The sequence below is a fragment of the Physella acuta genome, unplaced genomic scaffold (assembly GCF_028476545.2).
Source record: "Physella acuta isolate Inbredline_101_S28 unplaced genomic scaffold, ASM2847654v3 ptg000658l, whole genome shotgun sequence".
NCBI classification, from domain to species: Eukaryota; Metazoa; Mollusca; class Gastropoda; family Physidae; genus Physella; species Physella acuta.
Window position 1 is genome coordinate 555,566 of NW_026732177.1, and position 13,274 is coordinate 568,839.

General features: G+C 43.6%; 1 protein-coding gene across 1 annotated transcript in view; it reads right to left on the bottom strand.

The window, feature by feature from the left end:
- Positions 1 to 10,873, bottom strand: part of LOC131948729 (transmembrane protein 45B) — a 29,378-nt gene extending 18,505 nt beyond the window's left edge. Inside the window, exon 1 of the mRNA XM_059310404.1 lies at positions 10,636 to 10,873. The gene's annotated coding sequence lies outside the window, so the exon portion shown is untranslated. The remainder of the gene's footprint in view (positions 1 to 10,635) is intronic.
- Between the last annotated feature and the right edge of the window lie 2,401 nt (positions 10,874 to 13,274).

The following is a 13,274-nucleotide window of genomic DNA, read 5'->3' on the forward strand; positions in this document are numbered from 1 at the left end:
AGGGGTCTTGGTGTGATATAGGGATCTTGGTGTGATATAGGGGTCTTGATGTGATATAGGGGTCTTGGTGTGATATAGGGGTCTTGGTGTGATATAGGGATCTTGGTGTGATATAGGGGTCTTGGTGTGATATAGGGGTCTTGGTGTGATATAGGGGTCTTGATGTGATATAGGGGTCTTGGTGTGATATAAGGGTCTTGGTGTGATATAAGGGTCTTGATGTGATATAGGGGTCTTGATGTGATATAGGAGTCTTGATGTGATATAGGGGTCTTGGTGTGATATAAGGGTCTTGGTGTGATATAGGGGTCTTGATGTGATATAGGGGTCTTGGTGTGATATAGGGGTCTTGGTGTGATATAAGGGTCTTGGTGTGATATAAGGGTCTTGGTGTGATATAAGGGTCTTGATGTGATATAGGGGTCTTGATGTGATATAGGGGTCTTGGTGTGATATAGGGGTCTTGGTGTGATATAGGGGACTTGGTGTGATATAGGAGACTTCTGTGTGATATAGGGGTCTTGGTGTGATATAGAGGTCTTGGTGTGATATAGGGGTCTTGATGTGATATAGGGATCTTGGTGTGATATAGGGGTCTTGATGTGATATAGGGGTCTTGGTGTGATATAGGGATCTTGGTGTGATATAGGGGTCTTGATGTGATATAGGGGTCTTGGTGTGATATAGGGATCTTGGTGTGATATAGGGGTCTTGGTGTGATATAGGGGTCTTGATGTGATATAGGGGTCTTGGTGTGATATAGGGGTCTTGGTGTGATATAGGGGTCTTGGTGTGATATAGGGGTCTTGATGTGATATAGGGGTCTTGGTGTGATATAGGGGTCTTGGTGTGATATAGGGGTCTTGGTGTGATATAGGGGTCTTGATGTGATATAGGGGTCTTGGTGTGATATAAGGGTCTTGGTGTGATATAGGAGTCTTGGTGTTATATAAGGGTGTGGATGTGATATAGGGGTCTTGGTGTGATATAGGGGACTTGATGTGATATAGGGGTCTTGGTGTGATATAGGAGTCTTGATGTGATATAGGGGTCTTGATGTGATATAGGGGTCTTGGTGTGATATAGGGGTCTTGGTGTGATATAGGGGTCTTGGTGTGATATAGGAGACTTCTGTGTGATATAGGGGTCTTGGTGTGATATAGAGGTCTTGGTGTGATATAGGGGTCTTGGTGTGATATAGGAGACTTCTGTGTGATATAGGGGTCTTGGTGTGATATAGAGGTCTTGGTGTGATATAGGGGTCTTGGTGTGATATAGGGGTCTTGGTGTGATATAAGGGTCTTGATGTGATATAGGGGTCTTGGTGTGATATAGGAGACTTCTGTGTGATATAGGGGTCTTGGTGTGATATAGAGGTCTTGGTGTGATATAGGGGTCTTGGTGTGATATAAGGGTCTTGATGTGATATAGGGGTCTTGGTGTGATATAGGGGTCTTGGTGTGATATAGAGGTCTTGGTGTGATATAGGGGTCTTGGTGTGATATAGGGGTCTTGATGTGATATAAGGGTCTTGATGTGATATAGGGGTCTTGGTGTGATATAGGGGTCTTGGTGTGATATAGGGATCTTGGTGTGATATAAGGGTCTTGGTGTGATATAAGGGTCTTGGTGTGATATAAGGGTGTGGATGTGATATAGGGGTCTTGGTGTGATATAGGGGTCTTGGTGTGATATAGGGGTCTTGATGTGATATAGGGGTCTTGATGTGATATACGGGTCTTGATGTGATATAGGGGTCTTGGTGTGATATAGGGGTCTTGGTGTGATATAGGGGACGGTGTGATATAGGGGTCTTGGTGTGATATAAGGGTCTTGGTGTGATATAAGGGTCTTGGTGTGATATAGGGGTCTTGGTGTGATATAGGGGTCTTGATGTGATATAGGGGTCTTGATGTGATATAAGGGTCTTGATGTGATATAGGGGTCTTGGTGTGATATAGGGGTCTTGGTGTGATATAGGGATCTTGGTGTGATATAAGGGTCTTGGTGTGATATAAGGGTCTTGGTGTGATATAGGAGTCTTGGTGTTATATAAGGGTGTGGATGTGATATAGGGGTCTTGGTGTGATATAGGGGTCTTGATGTGATATAGGGGTCTTGATGTGATATAGGGATCTTGGTGTGATATAGGGGTCTTGGTGTGATATAGGGGTCTTGGTGTGATATAGAGGTCTTGGTGTGATATAGGGGTCTTGGTGTGATATAGGAGACTTCTGTGTGATATAGGGGTCTTGGTGTGATATAAGGGTCTTGGTGTGATATAGGGGTCTTGGTGTGATATAGGAGACTTCTGTGTGATATAGGGGTCTTGGTGTGATATAAGGGTCTTGGTGTGATATAAGGGTCTTGATGTGATATAGAGGTCTTGATGTGATATAGGGGTCTTGGTGTGATATAGGGGTCTTCATGTGATATAGGGGTCTTGATGTGATATAGGGGTCTTGGTGTGATATAGGGATCTTGGTGTGATATAAGGCTCTTGGTGTGATATAAGGGTCTTGGTGTGATATAGGAGTCTTGGTGTTATATAAGGGTGTGGATGTGATATAAGGGCCTTGGTGTGATATAGGGATCTTGATGTGATTTAGGGATCTTGGTGTGATATAAGGGTCTTGGTGTGATATAGGGGCCTTGGTGTGATATAGGGATCTTGATGTGATATAAGGGTCTTGATGTGATATAGAGGACTTGATGTGGACAATAATTTCAACAGCTTTCAACCCTAGGACACTCCCCTATTCTCCCTTCCCATTCCCCCACCCCCAGAAAGGGCCTCGCAGTTCGAACCGTTCCCATTGACATGAGGCTAGATTGGGCTAACGGAAGACACCAGACCAAACATTAGGATCTACCAGCTCGAGACTACACAAAATGCCCATTTTTAAAGGCCATTAAACCAATAAATGGAGACGAATCTTCTGGACGCAGTTCAAGCTATTTGTGTTTCAAGAGGTTTTTTGGCCCGGTTTTTGTGGCCCAGTTAGAACGTGCAAGATAAAATGTAAACAGAGCTACACGTTGGTCATGGTTGGCTGGTTCATTGGTCATGGTTGGCTTGCCCCGCTCATGTGCCCAATGGGACGTTACTGCACCATATACCCATATGGGACGTCACTGTACCATATACCCATATGGGACGTCACTGTACCATGTGCCCACATGGGAGGGACTTCACTGTACCATATACCCATATGGGACGTCACTGTACCATATACCCACATGGGACGTTACTGCACCATATACCCACATAGGACGTTACTGCACCATATACCCACATAGGACGTTACTGCACCATATACCCATATGGGACGTCACTGTACCATATACCCACATGGGAGGGACTTCACTGTACCATATACCCACATAGGACGTTACTGCACCATATACCCACATGGGAGGGACGTTACTGCACCATATAGCCACATGGGACGTCACTGCACCATATACCCACATGGGACGTTACTGCACCATATACCCACATGGGAGGGACGTCACTGCACCATATACCCATATGGGACGTCACTGCACCATATACCCACATGGGACGTTACTGTTCCATATACCCACATGGGACGTCACTGCACCATATACCCATATGGGACGTCACTGTACCATGTGCCCACATGGGAGGGACTTCACTGTACCATATACCCATATGGGACGTCACTGTACCATATACCCACATGGGACGTCAGTGTACCATATACCCACATGGGACGTCAGTGTACCATATACCCATATGGGACGTCACTGTACCATATACCCACATGGGACTTCACTGTACCATGTGCCCACATGAGACGTCACTGTACCATATACCCATATGGGACGTCACTGTACCATATACCCATATGGGACGTCACTGTACCATATACCCACATGGGACGTCACTGCACCATATACCCATATGGGACGTCACTGTACCATATACCCACATGAGACGTTAATGCACCATATAGCCACATGGGAGGGACGTCATTGTACCATATACCCATATGGAACATCACTGTACCATATACCCATATGGGACGTCACTGTACCATATACTCACATGAGACGTCACTGTACCATATACCCATTTGGGACGTCACTGTTCCATAGGACGTCACTGTACCATATACCCACATGGGACGTCACTGCACCATATACCCACATTAGACGTCATTGTACCATATACCCATATGGGACGTCACTGTACCATATACCCACATGTGACGTCACTGTACCATATACCCACATGGGACGTCACTGCACCATATACCCACATTAGACGTCATTGTACCATATACCCATATGGGACGTCACTGTACCATATACATACATGGGACGTCACTGTACCATATACCCACATGGGACGTCACTGCACCATATACCCACATGGGACGTCACTGTACCATATACCCACATGTGACGTCACTGCACCATATACCCATATGGGACGTCACTGCACCATATACCCATATGGGACGTCACTGTACCATATACCCACATGGGACGTCACTGTTCCATATACCCACATGGGACGTCACTGTTCCATATACCCACATGGGACGTCACTGCACCATATACCCATATGGGACGTCACTGTACCATATACCTACATGTGACGTCACTGTACCATATACCCATATGGGACGTCACTGCACCATATACCCACATTAGACGTCATTGTACCATATACCCATATGGGACGTCACTGTACCATATACATACATGGGACGTCACTGTAGCATATACCCACATGGGACGTCACTGCACCATATACCTACATGTGACGTCACTGTACCATATACCCATATGGGACGTCACTGTACCATATACATACATGGGACGTCACTGTACCATATACCCACATGGGACGTCACTGCACCATATACTCACATGGGACGTCACTGTACCATATACCCACATGTGACGTCACTGCACCATATACCCATATGGGACGTCACTGCACCATATACCCATATGGGACGTCACTGTACCATATACCCACATGGGACGTCACTGTTCCATATACCCACATGGGACGTCACTGTACCATATACCCACATGTGACGTCACTGCACCATATACCCATATGGGACGTCACTGCACCATATACCCATATGGGACGTCACTGCACCATATACCCATATGGGACGTCACTGCACCATATACCCACATGAGACGTCACTGCACCATATACCCACATGGGACGTCACTGTTCCATAGGACGTCACTGTACCATAGGACGTCACTGTACCATATACCCACATGGGACGTCAAGTACCATGTGCCCACATGGGACGTCACTGTACCATATACCCACATGGGACGTCACTGTTCCATAGGACGTCACTGTGCCATAGGACGTCAGTGTAGCATATACCCACATGGGACGTCACATGGTACGGTGACGTCACTGTACCATATACCCACATGTGACGTCACTGCACCATATACCCACATGTGACGTCACTGTACCATATACCCACATGTGACGTCACTGCACCATATACCCATATGGGACGTCACTGTACCATATACCCACATGAGACGTCACTGTACCATATACCCACATGTGACGTCACTGCACCATATACCCATATGGGACGTCAGTGTACCATGTGCCCACATGGGACGTCAGTGTAGCATATACCCACATGGGACGTCACATGGTACGGTGACGTCACTGTACCATATACCCACATGTGACGTCACTGCACCATATACCCATATGGGACGTCACTGCACCATATACCCACATGAGACGTCACTGCACCATATACCCACATGGGACGTCACTGCACCATATACCCTTATGGGACTTCACTGTACCCTATACCCATATGGGACGTCACTGCACCATATACCCACATGGGACGTCACTGTACCATATACCCACATGGGACGTCACTGTACCATATACCCACATGAGACGTTACTGTACCATATACCCACATGAGACGTTACTGTACCATATACCCACATGAGACGTCAGTGTACCATATACCCACATGGGACGTCAGTGTACCATGTGCCCACATGAGACGTCAGTGTAGCATGTGCCCATATGGACTGTCTTACTTATAATCTCGATAAAACCCACATCACGTTCTGTCCCCATAAATGTGGCCTTCCATCAAAGGAAAAGGGGTGGGGCGTCGACACATGATTGACAGTCGTCTGCCACCGTTGCTCAACTGTGACCTCAGATATTTGAATTATGGGTAGTAGACTTGTTGATTTGGCTCAAATTAGTAGGACCTTTGTTAAGCAATTAAAAGTTAGGACAGAACAATGCCTAGAACAATTGGGTTATAGAAAAGGTTTTCCCAATCAAATAAATAACTCATGCCAAATATACACAAATCATTCTAGAAATTCGTCATCTGTTTCTTCGCCATCAATAAGTTTTACTGCTGTTGAATTAGAGTCAAGGTTAATTACTGTTGTGTACACAAATGTTGTGTACACAAATGGTGTGTTCTGTACACAAATGGTGTGTTGTGTACACAAATGTTGTGTACACAAATGTTGTGTTCTGTACACAAATCATGTGTTCTGTACACAAATGTTGTGTTCTGTACACAAATGGTGTGTCATGTACACAAATGGTATGTCGTAGATCCCAAGTTTGTAGTTGCAGTGTGCCCTGGCTCAACATTACAGTTAGTCATTGATCTCCCCCAAACGTTTCAATAGTCAACGATCGATTTCTTGATGTCAGTACTGAGTGCCAAAGTGGGAGAATAAGGTTGCTAGGGGGGGGGGCTATGTATTGCCCTACTTGAGTCCATTGGAAGTGTGTCGACTAGTAAACTAATGTGTTGCGGACATTTTTATTTAAATGGAGAGCTAATCTTTCAGTGGAGTAACGCGAGTAAGGCACCCGCATAACCCGATGCAACACCTGACACCACCCCACACCACCCCACCCCACCCTTCCCAACGCCACCGCATTAGGACCAACAAAGCCACATACCTTGTTTCTACTACACTCTACATTCTTTTTACGACTTCCAGTAAAATCTTGTTCAAACCTGATCTTTGTCCTAAATTATCTTCAATTCAACGATTTTCAAAAGTTGATTTTTTTTTTCACAAAAATATCGACAACACAGCACTAGCTAGCTGAATCTGTTGTGTCTAATTGTTACATATGTTGACCTCTATATAACACTACAGTGACTGGCGTGTGTACCCAAGTACGACGGTACTGACACGCCCTTTTACACGTGTGCTCAACACAGAACACACGTTTAGCCTAGTCCTCCATTTAATTTGTTGTCTAATTAGGTTTTGTCACTTATCTTTCTAATTAGGTTTTGTGGCTAATATTTCTATTTATGTTTTGAAAATTAATTATGTTATTTGAATAAAAGCTAAACACGAAATTTAACACATTCAAGTCGTCAAATACGTTATGACTAGACTTGATACAAATTACCAGACGGACGGAGAGACGGACCAACAGGCGGGCAGACAGATGGACGGACAGACAGACGGGCGGACAGACAGACGAAAGTCGTGTAACAAAAAAAAGCGTTTAATAAATCAAGTCTTTGTGTGAAGTAAACAGGAAAATGAGAGCATTCAACACACACGCTATGTGGGCCACAAAAAACATTCCAACTTAGGGCCTACACCAAGTTTAGACCCCAGCTTGCAAGTGTCTTACAGCTACCGTTTGTATTTAAGTGTCCTGAAGTGGAGATTAAAGCCACTTTATTACAAGTGTCATCGTGCGTTTTGTCAGGTGACAATGTCAGGTGACAATATCAGGTAACAGTGTGGCAGTAGGCAAAGAATGGTTCACAGCTGATTGTTCAAAACACGTTTTTTTATGTAATCCACACAGGTTAGAGGTCACGACGTGATGTTTGTATACATTGGGGACGGACTAGATGACAGGTGTGTCTTAGTTAGCCAAGACGTAGGCGAAATACGGGACCTCTCAAAATATTTTAGCAGACAGGACCTCTCTAAAGTAGACAGGACCTCTCTAAAACAGACAGGACCTCTCTAAAACAGACAGGACCTCTCTAAAGTAGACAGGACCTCTCTAAAACAGACAGACCTCTCTAAAACAGACAGGACCTCTCTAAAACAGACAGACCTATCTAAAACAGACAGGACCTCTCTAAAACAGACAGACCTCTCTAAAACAGACAGGACCTCTCTAAAACAGACAGGACCTCTCTAAAACAGACAGGACCTCTCTAAAACAGACAGGACCTATCTAAAACAGACAGACCTCTCTAAAACAGACAGGACCTATCTAAAACAGACAGACCTCTCTAAAACAGACAGGACCTATCTAAAACAGACAGGACCTCTCTAAAACAGACAGACCTCCCTAAAACAGACAGGACCTCTCTAAAACAGACAGGACCTCTCTAAAACAGACAGACCTCTCTAAAACAGACAGACCTTTCTAAAACAGACAGGACCTCTCTAAAACAGACAGACCTCCCTAAAACAGACAGGACCTCTCTAAAACAGACAGGACCTCTCTAAAACAGACAGACCTCTCTAAAACAGACAGACCTTTCTAAAACAGACAGGACCTCTCTAAAACAGACAAGCCGATCTCAAACTTCCCCAGCAATTCATCCACGGAACAACAAGATGTGATCTTTGGACAAAACCAGTCTAAAGATGTGATCTTTGGACAAAACAACCAGTCTAAAGATGTGATCTTTGGACAAAACAACCAGTCTAAAGATGTGATCTTTGGACAAAACAACCAGTCTAAAGATGTGATCTTTGGACAAAACAACCAGTCTAAAGATGTGATCTTTGGACAAAACAACCAGTCTAAAGATGTGATCTTTGGACAAAACAACCAGTCTAAAGATGTGATCTTTGGACAAAACAACCAGTCTAAAGATGTGATCTTTGGACAAAACAACCAGTCTAAAGATGTGATCTTTGGACAAAACAACCAGTCTAATTCAAGGATATGTAACGAGAGAATAGCCGCGGTATCCTGTTAGTTTTTTGTCATAGTTCCTCTCATTCAAACATTTCACATAACACACATTTCCTCACACATCCATCTTCTCACACACATTTCCTCACACATCCATCTTCTCACACACATCTTCTCACACACATTTCCTCACACATCCTTCTCACACACATTTCCTCACACATCCATCTTCTCACACACTTTTCTTCACACATCCATCTTCTCACACACATTTCCTCACACATCCATCTTCTCACACACATTTCCTCACACATCCATCTTCTCACACACATTTCCTCACACATCCTTCTCACACACATTTCCTCACACATCCATCTTCTCACACACTTTTCTTCACACATCCTTCTCACACACATTTCCTCACACATCCATCTTCTCACACATCCTTCTCACACACATCTTCTCAAACACATTTCCTCACACCTATTTTCTTCCTAACATACATTAGCTGGATAAACCCGGATGGTCACATAATTGCTGAAATTTAGCAATTTATTGTCATTCCCCTAATTAACAGAGAAGGCAATTAGTTGTTATTTCCCTAATAAACGCAAGATGTATTCATTTAATTATCCAATTATCTCACTTAAAAGTCCGTGAAATGTGTTGCAATACATTTCTAAAGACAGCTGTGTGGTGTGTGACCGGCACCCCTGGGGTGTGGGGTACTGAAGTCTAGTACCCCTGGGGTGTGGGGTACTGAAGTCTAGTACCCCTGGTGTGTGATGTGTGGTACTGAAGTCTAGTACCCCTGGTGTGTGGGGTACTGAAGTCTAGTACCCCTGGTGTGTGGGGTACTGAAGTCTAGTACCCCTGGTGTGTGGGGTACTGAAGTCTAGTACCCCTGGTGTGTGGGGTACTGAAGTCTAGTACACCTGGTGTGTGGGGTACTGAAGTCTAGTACCCCTGGTGTGTGGGGTACTGAAGTCTAGTACCCCTGGGGTGTGGGGTAATGAAGTCTAGTACCCCTGGTGTGTGGGGTACTGAAGTCTAGTACACCTGGGGTGTGGGGTAATGAAGTCTAGTACCCCTAGGGTGTGGTGTGTGGAGTACTGAAGCAGTGTTTCTTCCAGACTTTTTTCACCGGTGGGGGGTGGGGGTTCACTTGAAATTTTCCGGGGGGGGGGGGGGATGTGCGGACACTGGTAACAGTATATGTTTTCTATAAAAATTTCCCTCCCCCCCCCCCCCCCCCGAAGATATGCCTGGAAGAAACTCTGCTTAAATTCCAATTGATTTAAAACTAAAAAATCTAATCACTAAGTTTTTAAAGCGTATGTGATATAATCAAAGACTGAACTGGTTTTTAAATTAGTGAAGATAAGATACGATATTTTACTTCAAAATAAAAATAACGCTTTTTTATTGGCGAGGAAAACCTACCCTCAAAAACTAATACATTTTTTTTTTAAATCGCTATAATCAATTCAGTTTATACTTCTTATATCTATATTATTTTTTTGTTCTTATACTTCTTATATCTACAATTATTTGGTGTGCTTATACTTCTTATATCTACAATTAATTGTATATTTTTGTCAACGATGTATGAGTGATGTTACAATAGCGTGCATGTTGATACGTTAGCAACACGTGTTAAGTTACGGCGTGAAGCGTGTGTAAATATTCTTGTCACCTACCTCTATTGGTCAGCTGTACATCCGTAAATTCCCAAAACACCCGCTCTCTGTGACGTTGTGACAAGTGCTAGTGTTGTTTAAATCTGGTGTTGTTTAGATCCGTGTTGTGATCGCGCCGATGTGATGAGGCGGACATGAGCCAGCTACACTTGTGGGCTGTGGGAAAGTCGCTTAACCTGGGCACATTCAGTCAAACATAAACTTGTTCTACTCGCGCGCCAAAACAAACGCGAGTCACGCTCTCGTTAGCCGCGACACCGCCACACTCGCGTGTATTGGCCGGGGGAGTGGTGGGACAGCCGCTGGGTGGGTGGGACAGCCGCTGGGTGGGTGGGGCGTGACGGAACTGGGTGGGTGGGACAGCCGCTGGGTGGGTGGGGCAGGACGGCGCTGGGTGGGTGGGACAGCCGCTGGGTGGGTGGGGCAGCCGCTGGGTGGGTGGGGCGTGACGAAATTGGGTGGGTGGGGCAGGACGGCGCTGGGTGGGTGGGGCAGGACGGCGCTGGGTGGGTGGGGCAGCCGCTGGGTGGGTGGGGCAGCCGCTGGGTGGGTGGGGCAGCCGCTGGGTGGGTGGGGCAGCCGCTGGGTGGGTGGGGCGTGACGAAATTGGGTGGGTGGGGCAGGACGGCGCTGGGTGGGGCATGGTGGCTCTGAGTTTCCCTTACTGGCTATAGAATTGTGTCAATCAATTGCTGATTTATTTTTGTCCCGCGCCGCCGTATTGGTCTATTAGCGCCAGATGAATATAAATACACGTAATTACAGACATTTGAATATCAATACACGTAATTACAGACATTTGAATATTAACACACGTAATTACAGACATTTGAATATTAACACACGTAATTACAGACATTTGAATATTAACACACGTAATTACAGACATTTGAATATTAACACACGTAATTACAGACATTTGAATATTAACACACGTAATTACAGACATTTGAACATCAACACACGTAATTACAGACATTTGAATATCAACACACGTAATTACAGACAATTTAATATCAAGACACGTAACTACAGACAATTTAATATCAAGACACGTAACTACAGACATGTGAATATCAACACACAAGGAAGTTACATTAACTCAACGTTGCAAAATAAAATACTTAAAAAAAACTTTTTAAAAAACCACGTTTTTCTTGTGGACTAAAAAGTAGAAAATAACTATTTACATACATTTGATGACAAAAAACGTGGGTACGTTCACCATCAAATTTCCCGACCCATCTGCCCGACCCACGTTTTTTGTCATCAAATGTATGTAAATAGTTATTTTCTACTTTTTAGTCCACAAGAAAAACGTGGTTTTTTAAAAAGTTTTTTTTAAGTATTTTATTTTCTCCTTTTTAGTCCGTTGCTACACATGAAAAACGTGGTTTTTAAAAAAGTTTTTTATATAGTTTATTTTCTACTTTATCTAATGACTTGATTAAGTATGAATTGACTAAGTGTTTATAAATACACGGACTAAAAAAATCTTGAGCGACCAGGATTCGAACCTGGGTTGTCGCGGCCACAACGCGAAGTACTAACCACTATACGATCACGGCCAGCGCGCTCACATCGATTGGGGCCGAAGTAACTGTGTCTATAAGCCTCCAGTCTTGTCGGTATCTTTAGAAATCATGTCCTCAATTTTATGGTCCTTGGGGCGTAATTAAATTAAGCTAATTACCGTCTCTAATTGCTAGTTTTTATGATTGCATCTGAAATTGTTAGGCGAAAGTAGCCTACATGCCAAATTTCAGATCTATTGAGCAATCAGAAGTGGGTTAATTTTCGATGTCAATTTTAACAACAAACACACGCGAAGCTGAGTTAATAAAAACGTGTTAATATGCCTGAGGTAAACAGTTTGGTAGAATATCGTAATAACTTATATGCTAATCCATATATGAGGGGGGGATAAATAAATACATAAAAAATAATATGTGAACACATACACACATGCGTATATACATACATATAGAAGGCTCCTGCCTTGGGGCAATAGAACACGGGGGCTGGTGCCAGTTGGCCACAAAGTCCAGGAAGAGAGGGGGGCCAAAACTGACCTCGACTGACCGGCGCCTTAGATGAGCTATATTACGGAAAAAAATTGCCGAACGACCCCCTTTGATATGTTGTGAGGTCGTAGACCGACCCTGGATGGTAACAAAAAAACATTATTCCCGTTGGATAAACCCCCTAGGTTCGTTAGATTTGTCCAGATGCCGCATTTTCTTATATAAAGAATAATTTGTGAAAAAGTAAACAAAGACAACGTAATTTGGTATATGTACAGGGGAGGTAGCTTTTTCAAGTACTCATTTTTAAATAATGTGTATACTATTTCAAAGAAAAATAAAAAAATCACAAAGTATAGCATCCGTTTAAATAGACATTTTGTTATAAATAAAGTTATGTATTGTACTGAAATGTAAAAATTAATTGTGAAAGTAAATTTAATATAATTTTTTTATTTATACTTTAAGGAAGCTTTTGCAGTTCTAATAACATTGCGAGTAAAAAGTGCAAATACTTTTCAAATGCTAGCATGACATAAAATTACTCAAACTGTTTAAGCTTAGGCCCTAAGCACTCCACATAACAGCCAAACACCAAATAATTAATCATTAAAA